Here is a 23534-nt window from a genome sequence, read left to right as displayed (position 1 = left end):
GACAAAAAAAGTTAAAAAAAAATCTCTATCGGATTCAGTCAAAATTTTGAATGTTAAGACAAAATATTTTTAACGTTTTATTATACGAGTTTGTATAATAAAACGGTAAAAATATTAGGTATAATAGATAAGGTGGCCGGTTTAAAAATGCTAGATACGCATACGGAGTCACAAGTTCAGATCCCGACTCGGCCATGTATCAATGACTATTTTTCTGAGTTATGCATACATACATACATATAATCACGTATATATTCCTTGCGGGGTAGACGGAGCCAACAGTCCTGAAAAGATTGATAGGCCACGTTCATCTATTTGGCTTAAAGAAAGAATTTAACGTAAGAGCATCAGTTAGCACCCACACATACTCTATGTGTACATAACTCAGAAAGTGCCGTATGGTTCCCGGCACCAATAGAGAAAAGAATAGGACCACTGCATCTATTTCCCATGGATGTCGTAAAGGGCGCCTAAGGGATAGGCTTACAAACTTTGGATTCTCTCATTAAGCTAAATAGCTGAACGTGACCATTCAGTCTTTTCAAGACTGTTGGCTCTGTCTACACCGCAAGGGATATTGACGTGATCATATGTATATGTATGTATGTACCACTCCTTAACCATTTTCCACGTAGGTACACTCTGTATATGTAGGTATACCTATCAATCGTATTTAGAAAACTCTTACGTTACCTAGTGACTGACAGACATCATACAAACAAAACTTCTAGGCATAGATAGCGTTGGCAGGCGTCCGGATATAAGTAGGCTTTACAATTGCGTGTCTGGCTAAAAAAAAACCGGCTTTTGTCTCGCTTTTTTTATTTATTTCGCAAACAAGGTTTGATTATTTTTAATGCTAACAGTATTTTTAGCCACACACTAAGTATAACTATGAGTATATCTCGAAATCAAAAACATAACATAGTTATCTACTATGTTATGTTTTTGATTTCGAGAAGCTTTGATTAGCATTGAGTGATGTACGAGTAAAGTCAATAAGTGATACCTTGTATCCAATTATGAAAATAAATAATATGAAAAAAAAATAATAATATTAGAATAGAATAGTGTTCTATTCTATTAGAATAGAATAGATATATTATTTTATACCACAACCTGTTCTTTTTTGCTGTGGGTTGAAAATATAACACCCCCAAATGACGTCATTAATCATTACCTATTATCGGGGATTTATTCATGCCAAAATGAGCTTAAATGATGTGCTTACCTTCTTTCCGGCTTACTTTTAATATATTTTAAATTTTGACAGTGAAAGGCTTACGTTCCGAAGTCTTATATCTTTATTAATTGGAATAATATTAAGACACCTTTTGTTCATAACATTTGCCGCCAATGCTGGCCAACAAATAAAAAAAAACTATGAAATAGAATGTTTAAATTTGCTTACATTTTTTTTTGTCTATGGTTAAGAATAACAAGGTTTTGGCGCGCAACTAAAACACACTTCAATTTTAATTATTTGAAAGAAAGAAAGAAATATTTAAAATATTTATTTACAAAAAAAAAAAAAATACATTTATCAAAATAATAGTATCACTATCCGCCACACTAGGATTCAGTGTCTTCCCATAAGTACATTTCATATCAGTTTTGTAAGAAATACGTGTATCTCTGCTTTTGTGTGTCTGCCTGTGGCATGGTAGGTCTCGAACTAACGAATACTTGTACAAGTATTTCTAAACATAAAAAGATTCTTTTCGATTTTACTAGCGAGGTGCAAGGTCAATTTTCGTATACACAAACTTACCAAAGTTCACGTGACGTAGGTTAATAAACAGCAGCCCTTATAAATTGCCCTCATTATCGAATGAACTGTATTGGCAAGACATTTGTTCGTTTGACAAATAACAATACCAACCGAAATCAATATCAAGAATTGTATGAAAAAAAAAAGTTCGTTTTTATTTGTAGAATTTTTCTTCTTAAGACGGGAAGGAATTTTCGGCGCCGCGTGTCCGGAACTGTTAGTGGATTGGTCAGCGTGTAGGTAACTATCACGTTGGGGTTGGGGTTTCAGGTTCGATTTCCAGTGAATGTGGTGTCAATGGTTTATAGCAATTCCATCAGTATGTTTTTTATTTTATTTCTTAAGACGTTGTAAACCGACTTTACAGACAACCGATTTTCTTTTTGTCATTGACAAAAACCAGCCCAGCCGCCGTAGTATGGCACTCCTTTTGGCACACGGGGCAGGTACTATAATTATTAAAAATTAATCACCACGTCCATTTTGGAATTGAATATGCAATCGTACTTTAGGGAGCTATAGAAGAAGGCGAACTTTTTATCCCCACTTCAAAAGGGGAATAATTTATCAAAGAACTACGTGCTTCAATAAACATTTCATTCCATTATTTCATATTTCGGTAACTTCGCAACGTTGTATTGTTCCCAGGGTTCCCACGGGATCACCTAAGGCGAAATTCGTCGAAAGTATTAATCCTATAAGCGCGCAGTATCAAGGAGTTTATAAGAAACTAGCTATTGAGCGGGGCTTCCTTCTCGTGGGGATTCCCAGAAAATAGCCTACTTATGTCATTTTTTAAGGTCTATTTTATCTGTGTACTAAAGTTTTTGGTTAGTTTTGGTTACAAACATAGAAAAATTCACATATTTTCTTTTTATTATTAGTGGAAGTCGAATTGGATTTGAGATATGTATACATTTTCGATAATTTTACTCGCGCAAACAATAAATCAAAGTTAAGAAAGGTGTTTAAAAATGTATCCCAGAGAACTCTATTATAATAAAAGGTAGTCGAGTGAAATTCAAGACGAATATTTAAAGTTGAATTCTCTTTAGAAAATTTCATATGAAAACTGTGGTATCTTGATATACCGCAAGTTTTGTGTGACAAGTGAATGATGGATAGTGTTCAGCGATCGTAGAGTAGAATGTTATTCCACTTTAAAAGTAGGGTTTGTTATTCATGAAATCGAGTGAAATTTATATTTGGGTACCTTCGTGGTCCTTTGGTAAGGTTTAAAAGGGTTTAAAATTATGATTGCTTTCATGTTGGCCTGATAGCGAAGAAAAATGATATACGCTGTGATTGGCTAGTGGCGTGTGACGTTTAAGATGTCGCCACAGATACTTCGCTGCTATTGGCTGAGCGCGTCGTATTCTTGCTCTGATTGGCTGATGGCGTGTGACGTAAGTGATGTCGCCGCAGTGTGTACTAGCTAATTCTCTTTCCTTGCAGAGATTCTACTTTTAAGCGTTGGGCAAACAACTAGTCAATAGTTGAATCTCAATGCCAGTACAGAAGTGGAAAAGTCGAGTTCAGTAAGTTATAACACGAAGCGATTCCGATCTAACCTCCATGACCTTGCTTATAAAGGGACCTATCTCCAATTGGGTCATGGTTGTTGTACATGATTAAATTACTTACGTAGCCGTCTCTATTAAGAGGAAAATATTCCATTATAAAGTCAAGTTGTCACACACACTCTTTTTCCTTTTGTCTCGAATAGTCACCGACAAATAAACACGGAAAAAAAAATTGTTATTGCGTAAAGTGTATTATCTAATGGAAAAGAGCGTTTACATCGCCTATAAATTTGCTTGGACCAGATCCATATTATCGTCCATATCATTCCCTGGAATGTCGTCATTGACAGTTTATTTCGGGCCAATTTCGGAATATGTTTTCCACGATTTACACCGGCCGTATAAAGTGCCGTGTGGTTCCTGGCACCAATACAAAAATAAAAGGACCACTCCACCTCTTTCCCATGTATGTCGTAAGAGGCGACTAAGGGATAGGCTTACAAACTTGGGATTCTTTTTAGGCTAATTCTATCATTAAGCCAAATAGCTGAACGTGGCCATTCCGTCTATTCAAGACTGTTGGCTCTGTCCACCCCGCAAGGGATATAGACGTGACCATATGAATGTATGTACAACCAAGTCCCAGGGCACTCAGAAAAAGTTAGTTTCTCATAGAATCCGGGGCCTGATGTGTCACAGATAAACATGTCCAGTCATTGTTACATACTATGTAGTACATAAGGTACCTACGTTACCTGATACGAGATACCTGTTATATATCACGTACTGTCAGCATAAACACGACGCTCGTACGCCGCCCGGCCGAGTCATCCATCAAAATAAGGTGTTATTACGTGTTATTAGACTTTTGTTAAGGAATATGAAAAAATATTATGAAATATATTGAGTATTTAATGATAAGGTTTTGTCCCCTTTGAAACGATTCACTTGATTACATACTTACATACATACATATAATCACGTCTATATCCCATAGTTGATAGAGCCAAGATTCTGATAGGTCACGTTCAGCTGTTTGGCTTAATGATAGAGTTGAGATTCAAATAGTGACAGGTTGCTAGCACATCGCCTAAAAGAAGAATCTTAAGTTTATAATATATCTTAAGGTCCTATTCTTTTTTGTATTGGTGCCGGGAACCACACGGCACCTTACTTTCTTACTTACTTACATACATACATATGATCACGTCAATATCCCTTACAGGGTAGCTAGAGCCAAGGGTCTGCAAAACGCTGATAGGCCACGTTCAGCTGTTTGCTTAATGATAGAATTGAGATTCATATAGTGACTGGTTGCTAGCACATCGCCTAAAAGAAGAACCTTAAGTTTATAAGCCTATACCTTGTCCCCTTTTACGACATCCATGGGAAAGAGATGGAGTGGTCCTATTCTTTTTATTGGTGCCGGGAACCACACGGCACTTTAATTATATGTAGGTACATATAATTGAAGTGCCGTGTGGTAAGGTAGGTAGGTAGTATGTATGTCCCACGATACGGAATAGGTTACAATAAATATCGGAAAGCTTCCCCGACACTCGCAAGGAAAATAGATAGCTCACTACAGGATGTAATATTACCTTTTTTTTTTCCTAAATATGATATGATGTAATAGAATATGGCTTGCGTCGATCCGTCACACGCACGATAGTCGAACTGATCCGCCATTTTATAGGTAGGGGGCCGAAGTTTACATAAAGATAAGATATATCCTACTAATATCCTACTACTATTATAAAGGCGAAAGTTTGTATGGATGTTTGTTACTCTTTCACGTTCTTTCACTTTTTATCCCAGAGTTCCCGCGGGATTGATAGGGATTCCATGCGGACGAAGTCGCGGGCGGCCTCTAGTTATAAATACGAAAGTTTGTGAGTATGGATGTTTGTTACTCTTTCACGCAAAAACTACTGAATCGATTGCGATGAAATTATGGTATGTAGGTAGCTGAAGAAACAGAATAACATATAGGCTATTTTTTATCTCGAAGTTTCCGCGGGAATGATTCCACGCGGACGGAGTCGCGGGCGGCCTCTAGTCGCTTATATAGTTCACTTATACACCATATAAGAAACCTACATTCCAAAATTCAAATCTCTCGACCTAATTATTTCAGCTGTGAGTTGATATTGTCTTCATTACAAAAAAAAAAATAAAAACAAAATAAAACGTCAAAAACACAAACCCAGACGAATCTGCATGAAGCGACTAGTTTTAAATTAACGTTCGCAAATGCGACTGTATCTGACATCTTTATGAAAGCCCAGTAAAACAATGTGACTGTTTTCTAAAGGTGAATAGCCAGTACAAAGTTAAAATGTTGAATCAAAAACTGCAGGCGAAGTAATAATGTTTCGTAAATTCTTTCGTGTTATTTTCTTATAAGAATACAAAAATATTGATGGGTTTAATAATTTTCTAAAATGTTTTTTATTTTTATTTTATGCAATGAAATATTATTGAAAATAAATAAAACGGTGAGTGTAATGAGGCGAACGGAGAATGCAATAAAATTCATAAAGATTGAACAATATATATATATATTTCTTGTAATATGTTATTATTTGTATTTTGAAATTCTTTCGTATGCAAAAAAAGCTTTATGTAATATTATGTTATATTAAAGGAACATAAATTGTATAATAAATTAACATTCAATCGTTTTTGTATATCGAAAGATTACTTTTAAATAAAATCACAATAATACCCAAAAAGCGCAATAATTATTACTAAATACTCTTTATTTGACTTTGATAACTAAGTGACAGTTTTTGTTATTATTTAAAGGTTTTCCTCCTGGAAAATCCACCCACTAAAGAGGCGTGATTTCAAATAATGGCTCTGTCTATCCCGCGAGGGACGTGATTATACGTATGTATGTATAATTTTATGGTCAATAAAGGGTATTCTATCTGTCTCTGATGAACTTTGAGCCTGAATCCTAATTCACCATCACATTTAATAAAGGCTGCGTCTAGAAGTAATGGCCACTTAAGTTCAGTGGTACGTTAAACTCTATTTTAATATCTACAGACGGTAGCCATCTGTTGCGAAATCTATACGCCACAAGTCACAAAAATTAAAAATAGAATCACGCGACACTATCAATCAAAAACAGCGAAAAACCTAAATCGCGCAAGGAAAGATTTCACGGATTGGAGTTATATATACAACCTCCGACACAACATCATCGGAGTCGCGGTTCCCCAAGCATAACACCTAGCCTGGCGGAAGATCTTCCCTTTGGTGGCGGTCGAGCCAAATCATCGCTCCCGCTACAACACAAACATTACTCTTGCCAGAACGTTTTTAACAAGGTTTCAAGTATAATTACGTCTTATTCTTAACTATTACCACTCCATCTCTTTCCCATGTAAGTATGTCTTAAAAGTCGACTAAGGGATAGGCTTATAAACTTGAGATTCTTCTTTTAGGCGACAGACTAGCAACCTGTCACTATTTGAATCTCAATTCTATCATTAAGCCAGACAGCTAAACGTGGCCTATCAGTATTTTGCTCTCTGCTCTGCTCTGTCTACCCCGCAAGGGATATAGATGTGATTATTTGTATGTATTCTTTACGGGATATACAGAGCCAACAGTCTTGAAAAGACTGAAAGGCAGTCAAGTAATAGCTTCTTTGAAAAAGACTTTATTTTTAGGAACCTACTTCAAAAAGGGAGGAGGAGGTTCTGAACGAAAAGAACTGACTTATTCATACATATTATCACGTCTATATCCCTTGCGGGGTAGACAGAGCCAATAGTCTTAAAAAGACTGAATGGCCACGTTCAGCTGCTTGGCTGAATGATAGAATTGAGATTCAAATACTGATAGATTGCTAGCCTGTCGCCTAAAGGAATAATCCCAAGTTTATAAGCCTATCCCTTAGTCGCCTTTTACGGCATCTATGGGAAAGAGATGGAGTGGTCCTATTCTTTATCCTATTGGTGCCGGAAACCACACGGCACTTTAGCTTGAAGAACTGACTCCAATTTTTTTTATTATTTTACACATAAGTACATAAAGGCTGCGTCAAGAACGAATGGCCATTAAGGTTCAGTGGTTTGGAAAACACGGCTAAGATATCGAGACGGTAGCCATCTTGGGAGGTAGGAACTAACTTACACAAACATTAATCTTGCTAGAATGTTCTATACTAGCTGTGCCCGCGACTCCGTCCGCGTGGAATAGTTATTTTGGGCGACATTGAAGTTAATAATTTCCCCGTTTTTTTTTCACATACTCCATTATTTCTTCGCTCCTAACAGTTATAGCGTTATGTTATATAGCCTAAAGCCTTCCCCGATAGGTAAATGGTCTATTCAAGAGTAAAAGAATTTTTCAATTCGTACCAGTAGTTCCTGAGATTAGCACGTTCAAACAAACAAACCCTTCAGCTTTATAATATTTTCGCTATTTCAATCTTAATTTCAACATTGAAAGCATACAGCTGAACAATAAAGCTTTTCCTATTGATGCCGGGAACCACACGGCACAAGTCTCTAATTAAGTATGCACAGATAGAGCTTTCACAACTTTTACACTAATCTTTTAAAGCTTTGCAAAGTTGTATCAAAAGTACAAATCGAATTGATTGTTTTCAGCTAAAGTTCGAACTCTTAAGTGGTTTTTAAGTGAACTAAATAAACTTAAAGCTGATAATCCATTTGAACGTTAAAAAAGTTTAAGCTATATTAAGCTACGGTGAGCCGTGTGGTTCCCGGCACCAATAAAAAATAAATAGGACCACTCCATGTCGTCCCCATGAATGTCGTTAAAGACAACTAAGGGATAGGTTTATAAACTTGGTATCTTTCTTAAAAGAAGCTATCGGATAAGAGTTAATGCTATTGTTTTAAAAATAAATTACATATACGGTATATAAATAAATTTACGATACATACATATAATCACGTCTATATTCCTTGCGGGGTAGATAGAGCCAACAGTGTTAAAAAGCCTGAAAGGCCACGTTCAGCGGTTAATGATAAAATTGAGATACATATTTGCAGCATTCGCATTTACAATTTTGGTATAAGTGTGCATCTACATATTTTTTATTAGTGAAATAAATAGCCGTTTATTATTTATTACTTAATAAGTTCGCTCGTCTTTATTTCACGTTGAACATATTAATTAAAAGTTATGACATAAGCTCGTAACTTAGAAATAGGTAAAGTGTGTCATAAAATGGAGAACAGGCCGTTAGATGTTTTATAATGGCAATTATTCTACTTAATAGAATATAAATTCCGTTTAGGGTAGAATGCTTTACGTACCCGCTATACGCTTTTACGTCATTTTAAGTTAAGAGCTACGTATGGATCGATAATTTTACCAATTACTTTTGTTTATTTCTCAGCATTGAAAACTTCGCATTAAGGACGTCCTGGTGAAAGGTCAGGTCGAGAGTACCCGAAACAAAGAGTGTTATGAATGTGGATGAAGCCAAAGTATGCAGACGTCGTGGCAAGTGGAAATATGTAGTCTCTGTCTACCCCACTGGGAAAGAGGAGTGATTTCATGTATGAATGTAAACTAATCTACGTAACTTTTTCATGATCTTTGAAAATTTGTCTATTATTCTCACGCCTTCGTTATTTTCACGAAAAATATTCATAATCTGTTATCCAAACTCGGTTTTGTAAGAACTCTCAAGTCACATTTTTGAGTTCGTTAAAGTCAATTTAGAAATTCCAAACGAATGGAGAAGAATGCGGTGAAAAAATAAATCAGCTAAAATGGACAATATCCAACAAATTTACCAAATTTAACAACTTTGAAACATCTTTTGTCTGCACCGCCAACAGTTATCCTTAGTCACTGTGTATTCAGAAATTCTGAATAAACCACAAATTGTTGAAACATCTTCACCGGCTGCGAAATAATAGAAATTCGCCTTTGAAATTAAAAACTCGCCAAGAATTTTTTCAAGCTTAAATAGGACGTGACTACAATATGTTAAAACTTTGTTCAGAAGAAAAAATTTGTCAGAACGATCGAGATAGGCACGTAATAGTTACTATGAAAATATATATTTTGTCCCATTTTATAAACACTCATACATGTAATCACGTCTATATCATTATCGGTAGAAAGAGCCGACAATTAACAACAACAGCTGAACGTGGCCTATCAGTCTTTCAAGACTGTTGATTCTGTCTACCCCGCAAGGGATACAGACGTGACGTATGTATGTATTAATAAAATAAGAATAAATATTATTTTAAACTGTCGCGTTGCATTATCTATTTATTAATTGGGTTTTTTTTATTGAGTAAAGTGTTAGGGAATACTTAGTTTTATTGAAGGGGACGTCGAATCATTCTCTTCTTGGGGGCTTCAGGACAAGAATTCGGCAAAGAACCTACTTGGAGGATGAGAAAATATAACTTATAAATATGCAGTTATTAAACGCGCATGTAACGAACTTTTATTTTATCTCGAACGTTTCGAATCATGTAATGTTACAATGATCCGTGGTCACTGAGCAACTGACCATGTCGTCATTGTAATACGAGTATTATTCTAAACATCCGAGATAAAATTAAGGAACGTATGTTTCGCGCGCGTTCAATACCTGTTTTATTTATAGGGAACTATAGTTTTTACCGGGATGAAAAGTATATTGAGTCGTATACGTTATATTTCAAAAAGAATAATTTAAACAAGAAAATTTACAAGGTCAGGTCAAGAGTACCCGAAACCGACGAGTTTGCACGAAGAGAGTTATGAATGTGGATGAAGCGAAAGAAGTGTGCAGGGATCGTGGTAAGTGAAAAAAAAGATGTGGTCTCTGCCTACCCCTCCGGGCAAGAGGCGTGATTTATGTGTGTGTGCGTGTGTGTGTGTGTGTGTGCATTAAAAAACAAACAAATAAATTTACTTTCGCATATACCTACATATAATATACATATTTTATATTTTGTGTAAGTATAAATATATTTATTTAGTTTGACCCCACATAAAGTTCCCTGTCGGACCCAATGGTTAATTGGTAGATAATGCTACTAGCATTAAGTCCGCCAATTGTGCTTTACATTTGTATTTTGTGCAATGAAGTTTAAAGAAATAAATAAATAAATAATATTAGTTAGGGACACTCAGAAATATTGTACTGCACTTGCAGTCCCCTTTCAGTCGTGGCGTTGCTAAATAGACAATAAACAATATAGCAAAACTGTGTGGAACTTCAACAAACGGTATCTTGTTGTCCACAAGTTCTAGCTCTGGCGAGCCAAATGGGTGTGTAGAGTTAGGAATGTTGTAGATAGGACTGGAAATTAACTTTCCTATTGATATAAAAATGCTAATTGTTACGTCTTCATGCGTTGTCTACTGAAACAATTTTCGCGTATAAAGAGTATTAAGAAGGGTACTTTTTACCCCGGTAAATAAGAAAGTTTCCATAGGATTAAAGTTGAGTTGGTCGAATAGGTAAGGTGCCTTGTTAAAATGTGTGATGCGCATAAAGTTTGAATACTAACCGATACTCGATCGCTACATATTCAGCTGTATGGTTTATTGATATATATATATATATAAACGATTCAAATAGTGACAGGTTAGGAGTGTACTAAAAAATAATTTTTCACTCAATCCCACAGAAACGGGTTTCGGCGGTATTTTTTTATAACGCAAGCGGAGCCATAGACGTACTTACTGTATATTATGTGAGTACATATAATAAAATTATACTCTTACCAAAAGTTGTACAAGTCAAACTTACATACATTACACATAGGCGACATCTCGTGACAAGAACACATCTTGTCACGAACCGTGGCGTGGGCGTCGCGTCGTGCCACTTCTGAATTTCACGCACTCTACTTTATCCCGCAAAGTTTGAAACAGAAAAGGCAGTCTATTGCGAGTGATATTCACGAAACTTTTTGTTGATAAATTGTTCGCGTCGTCAATTGTCTTTTAAACAAAATAAAGTTGGGAATAAAAATACAGTTCGTTACTCGTAACAAAATATAGATGCGGAGAACGTTGTTGTTTTGTTTCTAAAACTTACTCTAGTATATTACTATCTTCTCTATCTTACATACATACATGTAATCGCGACTTTATCACTTGCGGGGCAGATAGAGCCAACAGTCTTGAAAAGACTGTTAGGCCACGTTCAGCTGCTCGGCTCAATGGTAGAATTGAGACTCAAATAGTGACATGTCGAAAGTTCATCGCTCAATAAAAGAATCCTGACCCTTCCCTTAATAAATCTACATTTTGGGCATGATGATAAAATAACTTTTTCTGATTCGCCTGGGTCTTGGATGTTCATCTATATACTTAAGTATTTATTATAAAATATAGTATCGTTGAGTTAGTATCTCGTTACACAAGTCTCGAACTTACTTCGAGGCTAACTCAATCTGTGTTATTTGTCCCGTATATACATTCATACATACATTATCTATATTGCACGGCTATCCAAAGGCGTTGGTTATTCAGGGTACATTATTTATGTATGTGTGTTTCTTTATCCCATTTACTCCTAAATGCCTTAATGGATTTAAATGTGTGTGGTGGTCTTAAAATGTGTGGGTGCCTTTTTGTTTTATGGGATAACAGGCTATTCAGGCAGTGCCGTGTGATGTGCAGATATCGTAAAAGGCGACTTTGGAGTTATGGACATCGTCTAGTGCTACCACTTGCCACGATCTCTGCATATTTCCTTCGCTTCATTCACATTCATAACTCTCTTCATGCAACCTCGGCGGTTTCCGGTACTTTTGACCTGACCCTTTAACAGGACGTCGTGGTGGTTGGTTCATGGTTATAAATCCAGTCGTCTGAATGTGCAGGCTTCCTCACTATATTCTCCTTCATCATAAGATCAACGGTTGGCCAACAAACTAATGTAAGTGGCTTAGAAAAGAAACATACATGGGCACGATAGGATTGGAACCATAGTATCACACAATTTTATTCAGATATCTTATCTGTTAGATCACCCACGTTCTAATTCCAGTATATAGCTTCTGAAATAAATAAATAAATAAATATATAAGACTAATTGTTACAATCAAAAAGGTCTAACAATCTGGTAGTATTTGGCTCAAATATCTAGCCTCATATATCTAGCTCAAAACAGATAAACTATCTGTAGACTGAGCTAAAATCTAGATCAGTAAACAACTCTTATCGCTTGTGATGCATTGGTTGAGAGTGTAATAAATAAGATACTAGAATAGAATAGAATAGATTTATTTTCAAAATTGGATACAAGGTATCACTTATTGACGTCACATCACTTAAATCTAATTATAACTACTACTAATATATAGATTGGTATATGTACATATGTTCAAATACATACATACTTAAAATCATGCCTCTTTTCCGGAGATTTCTCTGCATACTGCTTTCGCTTCATCCACAATCATAACTCTTTTCATGCAAGCTCGGCGGTTTCGAGTACTATTGACCTGACCTATTGCGTTCTTGTTTTGGTCAAGGTACGTTCGTCTAGGCCTGCCCACTCCTACCTTTTCATCTACATTAGCTCATCGCCTACAAGAAGAATCTTATATTTATAAAAGTTTATAAACACGAAGAAGAATATAAAATAGTCCTACGTTAAAATGTTTAGCATTATATAAACACGCTATTGACTGAAATCAAATACTCGTAACGCCAACCAAATTAAATCACTTACATTTCTTTACAAGGATTCTTCGAAGCCTCCCCTGCATCGTCTAATTAATTATGTATTCTAAACACGACTTTTTTTTTCGTTCACAATTGGTTTTTTGCGGGATTTCGATGGGATTTTTTCGCGTTATTACAACGTCTTTTTGTTTGGCCATACCATATACTAAACTAAAGAAATCGTAATATATATACTCTTACTAATATTATAAAGCTGAAGAGTTTGTTTGTTTGTTTGAACGCGCTAATCTCAGTCACTACTGGTTCGAATTGAAAAATTCTTTCATGTGTGTTCTTAAACCATTTATCGAGGAAGGCTTTAGGCTATATAACATCACGCTGCAACTAAAAGGAGCAAAGAAATAAGGGAATATGTGAAAAAAACGGGGAAAATTATTGATTCTTGAGGGCTTCAATGATGCCCAAAATGACTTTTCTACGCGGACACACAGCTAGTATATAATAAAAAAGAAAAAAAAGGAAAAAAGATTTAAAAAAATAAAACAAGAATATGTACAAGTTTAAAAGTAAACAGGTAGGATGGTGTTCCCCTCAGCATAATGCAAGAAATGTTATGTACATTAGTTTGAGTGCTAACCGAGCGTCGGTGATGACAAAACACTGTAAGGACTCTTGCACATTCAGGCAGCTCAATGTATATCTATTACCCAGTACGGGTTTTGTTCCCCTGAAAAAATGCGCAGGTCAGATGGGAGTCGCTTAGTATAAAAACCCGACTCACCCAAACTAGGATCCATGGTCAAACGCATACCCCGGGCTCCTCTCCAGAGTGGTGAGGATGCAACCGGGACTAAAGCCAGGAGGAAGAAGAAGAGAGAGAATTTCTCGAAATTACCACGGGAACGGGTATTAAGCGAGACATTTGGTTTTAAGCGGACGAATTTTCAAGCGTTATTTAAACTACTAATATTATTACTGCGAAAAAGTATGGATGTTTGTTACTCTTTCACGCAAAACCTACTGAACCGATTACGATGAAATTTGGTATGTAGGTGAGACGCAGAATAACATATAAGCTACTTTTTATCCCGTAGTTCCCGCGGGAACGATTCCACGCGGACGAAGTCGCGGGCGGCCTCTTGTTATAAAATAAATCTTACCTGTAAAAATGTGTAGATTACAGTCACGACATCTGCAACAAAACGAAAAAATATGTATATAATAATAATTAATAAGTTTTAACATTTATAAAAAAAAAAGAAAGTCATCTTGAATTTTATACACATAATTATTATTTTAAACCGCATGTACGAGTATATTTATATTTCAAAAAGAAACTCTTATTTACAATTAACGGAACATTGTTAAATGGAATCTTCTTGTAATTAACAGAGCACCGAAGACCGCGCCTTCATGTACTTTACTCTGTGCTGTAATCCCAAGAGAGAAGGTAGAAGTTTCTAAGTACAATACTGGTATCACAATTTTGAATTAAATATTGCGCGCATTGCAAACTCAGACAGTTTAAAATATTGTTAACTTCTTTTGTTTTAAACGCAACTTGGGTGTCGTTTATTGTAAGAATTAATTAAGCTTTTGTAGTTAGACACATTCGCGACGCGATACGACACGACGCGACGCGACCGATGACGTCACTTGAAATATATAAATATAATATATAAATATATACGGGACAAATTACACTGATTGAGTTAGCCTCGAAGTAAGTCCGAAACTTGTGTTACGAGATACTAACTCAACGATACTATATTTTATAATAAATAGTTATATAGATAAACATCCAAGACCCAGGACAATCAGAAAAAGTTCTTTTTCTCATCATGCCTTGACCAGGATTCGAACCCGGGACCTCCGGTGTCACAGACAAGCGTACTACCGCTGAGCCACAGAGGCCGTCAAATGAATCTTAATTTCCATACTTAACTTCTAATCTATTCTATTCTATTCTTTTTATATCTATACTAGAGGCCGCCCGCGACTTCGTCCGCATGGAAACCCTATCAATCCCGCGGGAACTCTGGGATAAAAAGTAGCCTATGTGTTATTCTGGGTCTTCAGCTACCTTCATACCAAATTTCATGGTAATCGGTTCAGTAGTTTTTGCGTGAAAGAGTAACAAACATCCATACATCCATACAAACTTTCGCCTTTATAATAGTAGTAGGATTTGTTTGACGAAATGTTCCTATTGTCGTATTGAATCATTAGTTTTATATTGATACATTTTTTTTATGTAGACAATGTTCAATAATTCGTCCACGATTTAGATTTAAGAGATCTATATTTGTAAATTGACATCTGGTGAAAATGCTGCAGCGTTGTTTTTTCCGCCGCTTCTTCTACACATGCGCTTTGGAAGCGGTAGTAGTTATATTTAGAATTTAAGTGATGTGACGCCAATAAGTGATACCTTGTATCCAATATCCTACTACATATTATAAATGCGAAAGTTTGTGAGTATGTCAGGATGTCAGTATGGATGTTTGTTACTCTTTCACGCAAAACTACTGAACCGATTACGATAAAATTTGGTACGTAGGTAGCTGAAGACCCAGAATAACAAATATGTTTTATCCCGGAATCCCCGCGGGATTGATTCCACGCGGACGAAGTCGCGGGCGGCCTCTAGTATATATATGTATCTAAATATGTGTATCATGTTTTACATTAAACAAACGTTTCATATTACGCAGATAATGAAAAGGTTAAATAATGAGAAAATTCGCAAATCCACTGTGAACAAATTAATATCTACTGGCTAATTAATTTGAATTTACTCTGATTTATGACGCGGAAGAGTTCGCTGGAGTGTTGTTTGAAGTAACTTGTAATTTCATAATAATTTGCATTTGTAAGAACAAAAGAATTAATAAAAATCTTTTGTGGCTACCACGATGGGAGTTTTAATAACTTCTATCAAAGTAAAGTCTTATTAAAGTAAAGATGGAATTCTTCTTAAGGCGATGGGCTAGCAATCTGTCACTATCTTAATCTCGATTCTATCATTAAGCCATACAGCTGAACGCGTGGCATTTCATTCTTATGACTATTGACTTTGTCTACTCCATATTCCATTCTTCATTAACGTAGGCAGAGACTACATCAATTTCTCTTTAAAAGACAAATCCCTTAAATCAAGTTAACATTATTAGTTATCTTTATAATAGAGGCCGCCCGCGACTTCGTCCGCGGCGATAGGCGACGGGCTAGCAAACTGTCACTATTTGAATCTCAATTCTATCATTAAGCCAAACAGCTGAGCGTGGCTTTTCAGTCTTTTCAAGACTGTTGGCTCTGTCTACCCCGCTAGGGATATAGACGTGATCATATGTATGTATGTATGTATCAAAGTAAAGTCTTAATTAAGTAAAGGTGAAATTCTTCTTAAGGCGATGAGCAAGCAAACTGTCACTATTTGAATCATAAGACTGTTGGCTCTGTCTACCCCGCCAGGGATATAGATATGTATGTTTATATGTATGTTTTACTAACTAAATCCAAAATCGATTGACCCGTACACCGGCAGCTATACACAAAATGTAATTTGTAATCCCGAAACAAGATTAAAATGTCCAAAACTTTATTAACCCGTTTTTACAAATCCTTGCTTTTGAATCAAAGGCTCTATGTAACTCATAATTTGAACTCCATAATGAGTAACAAAACTAATTAGTGTACTTTAAATTAACTCGGGATCTTGTCAAAGTTAAGGTGCTTTGAATTACTTGGTATATTCTTGACTAGCCGTGTGGGTCCCGGCACCAATACAAAAAAGAATAGGAACACTCCATCCCTTTCCCATGGATGTCATAAAAGGCGACTAAGGGATAGGCTTACAAACTTGGTATTCTTTTTTAGGCGATGGGCTAGCAACCTGTCACTAATTGAATCTCAATTCTATCATTAAGCCAAATAGCTGAACGTGGCCATTCAGTCCTTTCAAGACTGTTGGCTCTGTCTATCCCGCAAGGGATATAGACGTGAACATATGTATGTATGTATGTATTCTTGACTAGCCTCGTGTCGTGTGGTTTCCGGCACTTTTGTACAGAACCACTCAATATCTTTCCCGTGGATGTCGAAAAAGCGGCTAGGAGATGGGCTTGTAAACTTGGGATTCCTTTTGTGGGCGATGGGCTTGCAAGCTGTCGCTATATGAACTATACAGCTGAATGTGGCCTTTCAGTCTTCAAGACTCTGTCTACCCCGCAATGGAATAGACGTGATATGCCTGTACGTATGGCCTAAGTATCTTTGTGAGGCTGTTGGGTCTGTCTAACCCGTAAGGGATGTGGACGATATAACATTTATGCATAGTCTCTTTTAAAACTGTATATAAATTTTCCACCAAAAAAAAAAACATATTAAAGAGCAACCTCTTTATGTAGTCGGTTAAATAAAAAAAATATGAATCTATGGAGTTTTTTCTTGCTATTCATCGCTACGCCAATTTATCGCTACGGCGTAGCACGAAGCGTAGTCAGGTGCTACGGCGTAGCACGTGCCGTAGCCAGATGCTACGCCTTTGGGTTTATATATATTCTGTTAAATCTTTGTTAGTCAATAGGTTTTTCAGAATATATATACATATGGTCACGTCTATATCCCTTGCGGGGTAGACAGAGCCAACAGTCTTGAAAAGACTGAATGGCCACGTTCAGCTATTAGGCTAAATGATAGAATTGAGATTCAAATAGTGACAGGTTGCTAGCCCATCGCCTAAAAAGAATCCCAAGTTTGTAAGCCTATCCCTTAGTCGCGTTTTACTTTCAATATATTTTCTCAATTATTAAATTCCTCTTCGTAAAAAGGTAAGGGTTATAAACTTCGCACTTTCCTAAAACGATGGGCTAGCAATCTGCCACTATCTAAATATTAATTACATTCCTAAACCATACAGCCCAAGCGTTAACTCTGTCTATCCCGTAAGGGACAAAGACGTTACATCTGAACAACATATTGTTAAAAAGTCCTGAGAAAGACACAAATAATCAATATTCCCGAAAAAAAAAAGTAATTTAATTTTTAAACACAACGGTATGAACACAAAAAAAGGTAGCGAGTAATTATTAAAAAAAAAAAAAACAAAAAATCCACTCTTTGATAGCGAAACCCTAAAAACGACTGTGTATTCATTTTAACAGCCAATTAATTTCATTCACCGACTTGTTTATGACCGCAAAGTTTCTCATTTGATTACGCTTATTCAAATATTTCGTGGAAAAAAAATACAAAAAAAAAAAACGCTTTCCGCGCGTTTTTTGTGATTTTGTACACTCGACAACAAATAAATGGACAGACAAATTGAGTTTATTTTATTTTTGGTTCAATGTAGGTACTTAATTGAAAACGATAGCGCGTGATTTATGCTCAGGAGCGCCGATGGGTGAATTGTTAAGGTGTACGGTTAAAATGAGGGATGCGCAGAAAGGCGCAGGTTCAAATTCCACCTCGACCATGTGCGAATGACTGTATGATAGAATTGAGATTCAATAGTGACAGGTTACTAGCCAATCTCAATTCTATACATTTATATACATATGGTCACGTCTATATCCCTTGCGGGGTAGACAGAGCCAACAATCTTGAAAAGACTGAATGGCCACGTTCAGCTATTTGGCTTAATGATAGAATAGAGATTCAAATAGTGACAGGTTGCTAGCCCATCGCCTAAAAAAGAATCCCAAGTTTGTAAGCCTATCCCTAAGTCGCCTTTTACGACATCCATGGGAGCGAAATGTAGTGGTCGTATTAAATTTTTTTAAATTGGTGCCGGGTACCACATCCTTATAATACGTATCAGTCTAAATAGGGTTCCATTTCGCACTGTTGGAACCCTAAAACGTAAGTCCATCCGCTTGCAATCTGACGAATTATACCACTTTAAACGGGGGAATACCCGGCGGGGTTCGTTTTGGCGCCAAATGACTTGCCGGGAGGTTTACGAGAAACGGATTAGTGGAACGAGTTTATTTCGTCCGCTGTTAGTGGGCTACTTTATCTGTGGTGGGGTATGCGTTCATCTGTCTATTTATTTTAGGTCACAGACGAATACATAAAATCACGTCTCGAAGACCTAGACGAACGTATCTTGATCAAATTAAGGACGTCCTGGTAAAGGGTCAGGTCGAGAGTGCCTGAAACCGCCGAGCTTGCATGAAAGAGTTATGAATGTGGATGAAGCGAAGGAAATATGCAGAGATCGTGGCAAGTGGAAAGAGGTAGTCTCTGCCTACCCCTTCGGGAAAGAGGCGTGATTTTATGTATGTATGTATGTACGTCTCTTTCCCGGAGGGGTAGGCAGAGGCATAGGCAACATCTGCGTCTTCAACGTTACTTATCATCAGGTGAGATGGAAGACAAATGCCTATTCAAATATTGAATAAAAAAAATGAAAAAAAAAATAAGTGATCAAAATAAGTGCCGTGTGGTTCTTGGCACCAATAAAAAAATCTCAATTCTATCATTAAGCTATATAGCTCAATGTGGCCTATCAGTCTTTTTAAGACTGTTGGCTCTGTCTACCCCTAGACGTGAAAAAAAATGTACAGTCAGGTGTACAGATACATGACGCCCTATTCATATATACCAAAACTATAGGGTCAAGTTTCATCTCCAGTCGACTGTACTGTGAAATGCTTATAGACAAAGGTTTCGCTCACACGATCCATAATTAATGTAATTAATATTATGATAATTAAATCAATTTGGATCGTATAACGTTTACACTACACCTAATATGGGACGCTTTGAATAATTACGTATTACATACTATTTAGATTACCTAGACGGTATATACATAGGTACTATAATAGGTATGGTAACATTAAGTTTATATCTATAAATAAATTTATGCTTATATTAGCTTTTGCGCGGGGCTTCGCTCCCGTGAAAATTTCCAGAAAGAAAGTATATAACATAGGCTATGTTTTACCCAAATGTTTATTCTATTCTATCTGTGCAAAATTTCGTGAAAATCAGCGCATAAAGGCACAGGTTCAAATCCCAACTCGAATGACTATATTCGAAGTTATGTATATTAGTTTGAATACTAACCGATGCCCTTATGGTGAGTTATTTCGTGAAAATCAGTCGGGTAGTTTTTGAGTTTATTGGTTACAAACATACGAATATTCAAATCTATTCCCTTTATTAATGATGTGCACAAGCTTATCCTTTCTACCGACGGAAAGTCTAGACTTATTTATGACTAGAATGTCTGTCTACAAGCATCGTTGATTTGAGTCTCGCCGTGGCATAAATATTGGTTTAATATCATAAATACATATATAAAATTACGTATATAACTCTAGCGGGGTAGACAGAGCTAACATTCTTGAAAAGACTGATGATAGGTCACGTTAAGCTATTTGGCTTAATGATAGCATTAAGATTTAAATCACAGGCAAAAAACAATCGCAGGTTTACAAGCCTATCCCTTAGTCCCCTTTCACGACATCCATGGGAAAGAGATGGAGTGGCGTTTTTTTACTTTCGCTTCATCCATTTTCATAACACTCCTCATGCAAGCTCTTCCATTGATCTCTTACCCAAAACTTTCACCAATGACATCTCCGATTTGAACTTCGAACATAAGTATTCTATTTTTTTCTGTATTTGATTTTAAATTCTTTTTTTTTATTAAGCTAGCTAGAAGTCACCGCGAAGTTTGTAATAGAGTTACAAGGAAATTGGAATATACAACGTGGAGTACCGGTAGAAATGAAAACGAATTTTCCCTCCAAAATGTGTCAATGGTCACAATTTTTTTTTATTGCAGATTATGCTTGCACAAAATTGGAGTGTTGCCAACAAACAAAATACGGAAGCCCAATAACTGGCGATTTAAAATTTTTGGAATAATCTCAAACATACATACATACATACCAGAGCATGGGCCACGTTCAGCTGTATGGCTTAATGATAGAATTAAGATTCAAATTGACAGGTTGCTAGATCGCCTAAAAGAAGAATACATAAAATCACGCCTCTTTCCCGGAGGGGTAGGCAGAGACTACCTCTTTCCACTTGCCACGATCTCTGCATACTTCCTTCGCTTCATCCACATTCATTACTCTCTTCATACAAGCTCGGCGGTTTCGGGTACTTAAAAGAAAAATCCCAAGTTTATAAGCCGATCCCTTAGTCGCCTTCTACGACATCCATGGTGACGAGATAGAATGGTCCCATTTCTTATTTTTATTGGTGCCGGGAACCACACGGCACATTTTATTGTTATCTCGTTCAAAATTACAATTCGTAAATTATCTACCTAATATTTTTTTTTGTTCCATCACGAACAAAGGCTATATAAAGTTTTAAATAAAGCAATGATGCCGTAGAAGCACTTTAGCTCTCACCTTTAAAATTGTGAACAGCCGTTTTATCCGGGTTTATGCGATACTGTCAATTGATAAACCGTCCGCCATATTGAATATCACAGATTTTATTTTTGCATTGGAATTGTGAAAATAAAATTGGATAGGTTTTGTTTTTTTTTTTATTATTTTTAAATGGGAATTCCGTGAGCCTGTTGCCAGCAGTTAATTTTTTTAACTTATCTGTGTACTGGCCATAAAATTTAGAATTATATCTAAAAGCAAGATGTAAGATTAAGTACATAGCTTACATAAGTTTATTTGATTATATTTTTTTTAATGATGCTAATTACAACTTACTGTAATATGTAGACATTTTTATTTTGGGATATGAATCGTTTTTTACCGCCTTAAATAAAAAAAGATTATTCTCAGTTTAGGTTATCTCGCGTCTCGCTAAACCGATTTTGATACAGTTTTCAAGAAAAGAGTTTGTTACACTAAGGATTTTGAAATTTTACCGATTTAAAAAAAGGATCCATATATATATACCTAGAACGCCGATTACACACACACTCTACACTACACTCAGCCCCAATCTTTAAGCCATAACTATTTTTATTCTTGTTACTTAATTGCATCACTTGAAATTTCACAACGATTTCTATCATAAGTATTTCACAATTAAAATACTAGGTATTTCTTCTTCCTCCTGGCTTTTATTCCCGGTTGCATCCTCACCGCTCTGGAGAGGAGCCCGGGGTATGCCTTTGTCCATGGATCCTGGATTGGGTGAGTCAGGTTTTTAACTAAGCGACTCCCGTCTGACCTCCGCAAACTTTGCAAGATAACCTAATCTGCATTGGCTTGATCATGGTTACACATCCAGATGCCTGAATGTGCAGGTTTCCTCACGATGTTTTCCCTCACCGTAAGAGCATTTGTTTAGTATTCAAACTAATAGTACATTACTTTGAAAACAGTCATTGGTGCATGGCCGAAGTGGGATTCGAACCGGTGCCTTTTTGCGCATCACGCATTTCAACCGGGCACCTTACCGATTCGACCACCGACGCTCCCTTGATAGTATTACATACATACATATGGTCACGTCTATATCCCTTGTGGGCTAGACAGAGCCAACAGTCTTGAAAAGACTTGTGGCGACATCTCTACGCCACTCGTCACAACATCAAATCAAACAACTAATGTCAATCATCGCGAAGAAATTGACGCGCTCAACCAATAGCAGCGAAGAATCTAAGACGCGATTTCAAAGATTTCATGGATTGGAGCTATATATACAACCTCCGACACAACATCGTCGGAGCCGCGGTTCCCCAGGCATAACACCTAGCCTGGCGGAAGATCTTCCCTTTGGTGGCGGTCGAGCCGAATCATTGCTCCCGCTACATTGGTGACCCCGACGTGATTGGAAGCAACCTTCTCCATCATTATCAACTCCCAATCCTCAGCATCACTCCTCACTCTGCAAGCAGTCTCACAGCAAGCCAGCAACTGGGTATCGCAGCAGGTCCATCGCAGCCGACTCACCGAGCTTCCTGGTCCTGTCTCCACCCGCACTCACTCTCATCGACTTCAGCGACCGACGCATCTACCGCAGCCCACGCCTGGGTCTCTTCGACGGCCGCTCTTCTCTCCAGCGTGGCAGCTCTGCACGATTTCTCTCGGCGCCAACAAGTCGACTTCGCTCTCTACTGTCTCGACTCACCGCAGACTACGCGCAACGCAACGGCTCACTCCTGACTCACTAGGACTTCGAGCAACTTCCGACTCACTGGAAGATAACTGGCACTTGCAAGCTACAACTGAAGCACAGATTGCACAGCAAGATCAAGACTTCAGACCTCCGGTCTTGGGGGGGAGTACTGTGGCGACATCTCTACGCCACTCGTCACAACATCAAATCAAACAACTAATGTCAATCATCGCGAAGAAATTGACGCGCTCAACCAATAGCAGCGAAGAATCTAAGACGCGATTTCAAAGATTTCATGGATTGGAGCTATATATACAACCTCCGACACAACATCGTCGGAGCCGCGGTTCCCCAGGCATAACACCTAGCCTGGCGGAAGATCTTCCCTTTGGTGGCGGTCGAGCCGAATCATCGCTCCCGCTACAGACTGAATGGCTACGTTCAGCTATTTGGCTTAATGATAGAATAGAGATTTAAATAGTGACAGGTTGCTAGCCCATCGACTAAAAAGAATCCCAAGTTTGTAAGCCTATCCCTTA

The 23534-nt window shown here is 37.1% G+C and overlaps 1 protein-coding gene across 1 annotated transcript in view; it reads right to left on the bottom strand.

Annotated features, from left to right (window-relative positions):
* LOC106142168 (sex peptide receptor) overlaps nt 1-23534 on the bottom strand; it is an 80878-nt gene that overhangs the window by 37982 nt on the left and 19362 nt on the right. Inside the window, exon 2 of the mRNA XM_060952075.1 lies at nt 14097-14128. The gene's annotated coding sequence lies outside the window, so the exon portion shown is untranslated. The remainder of the gene's footprint in view (nt 1-14096; nt 14129-23534) is intronic.

This window comes from Amyelois transitella, chromosome 27, assembly GCF_032362555.1.
Source record: "Amyelois transitella isolate CPQ chromosome 27, ilAmyTran1.1, whole genome shotgun sequence".
NCBI classification, from domain to species: Eukaryota; Metazoa; Arthropoda; class Insecta; order Lepidoptera; family Pyralidae; genus Amyelois; species Amyelois transitella.
Note: the sequence above shows the minus strand (reverse complement) of the source record. Positions and strands in the feature narration are given on the sequence as shown.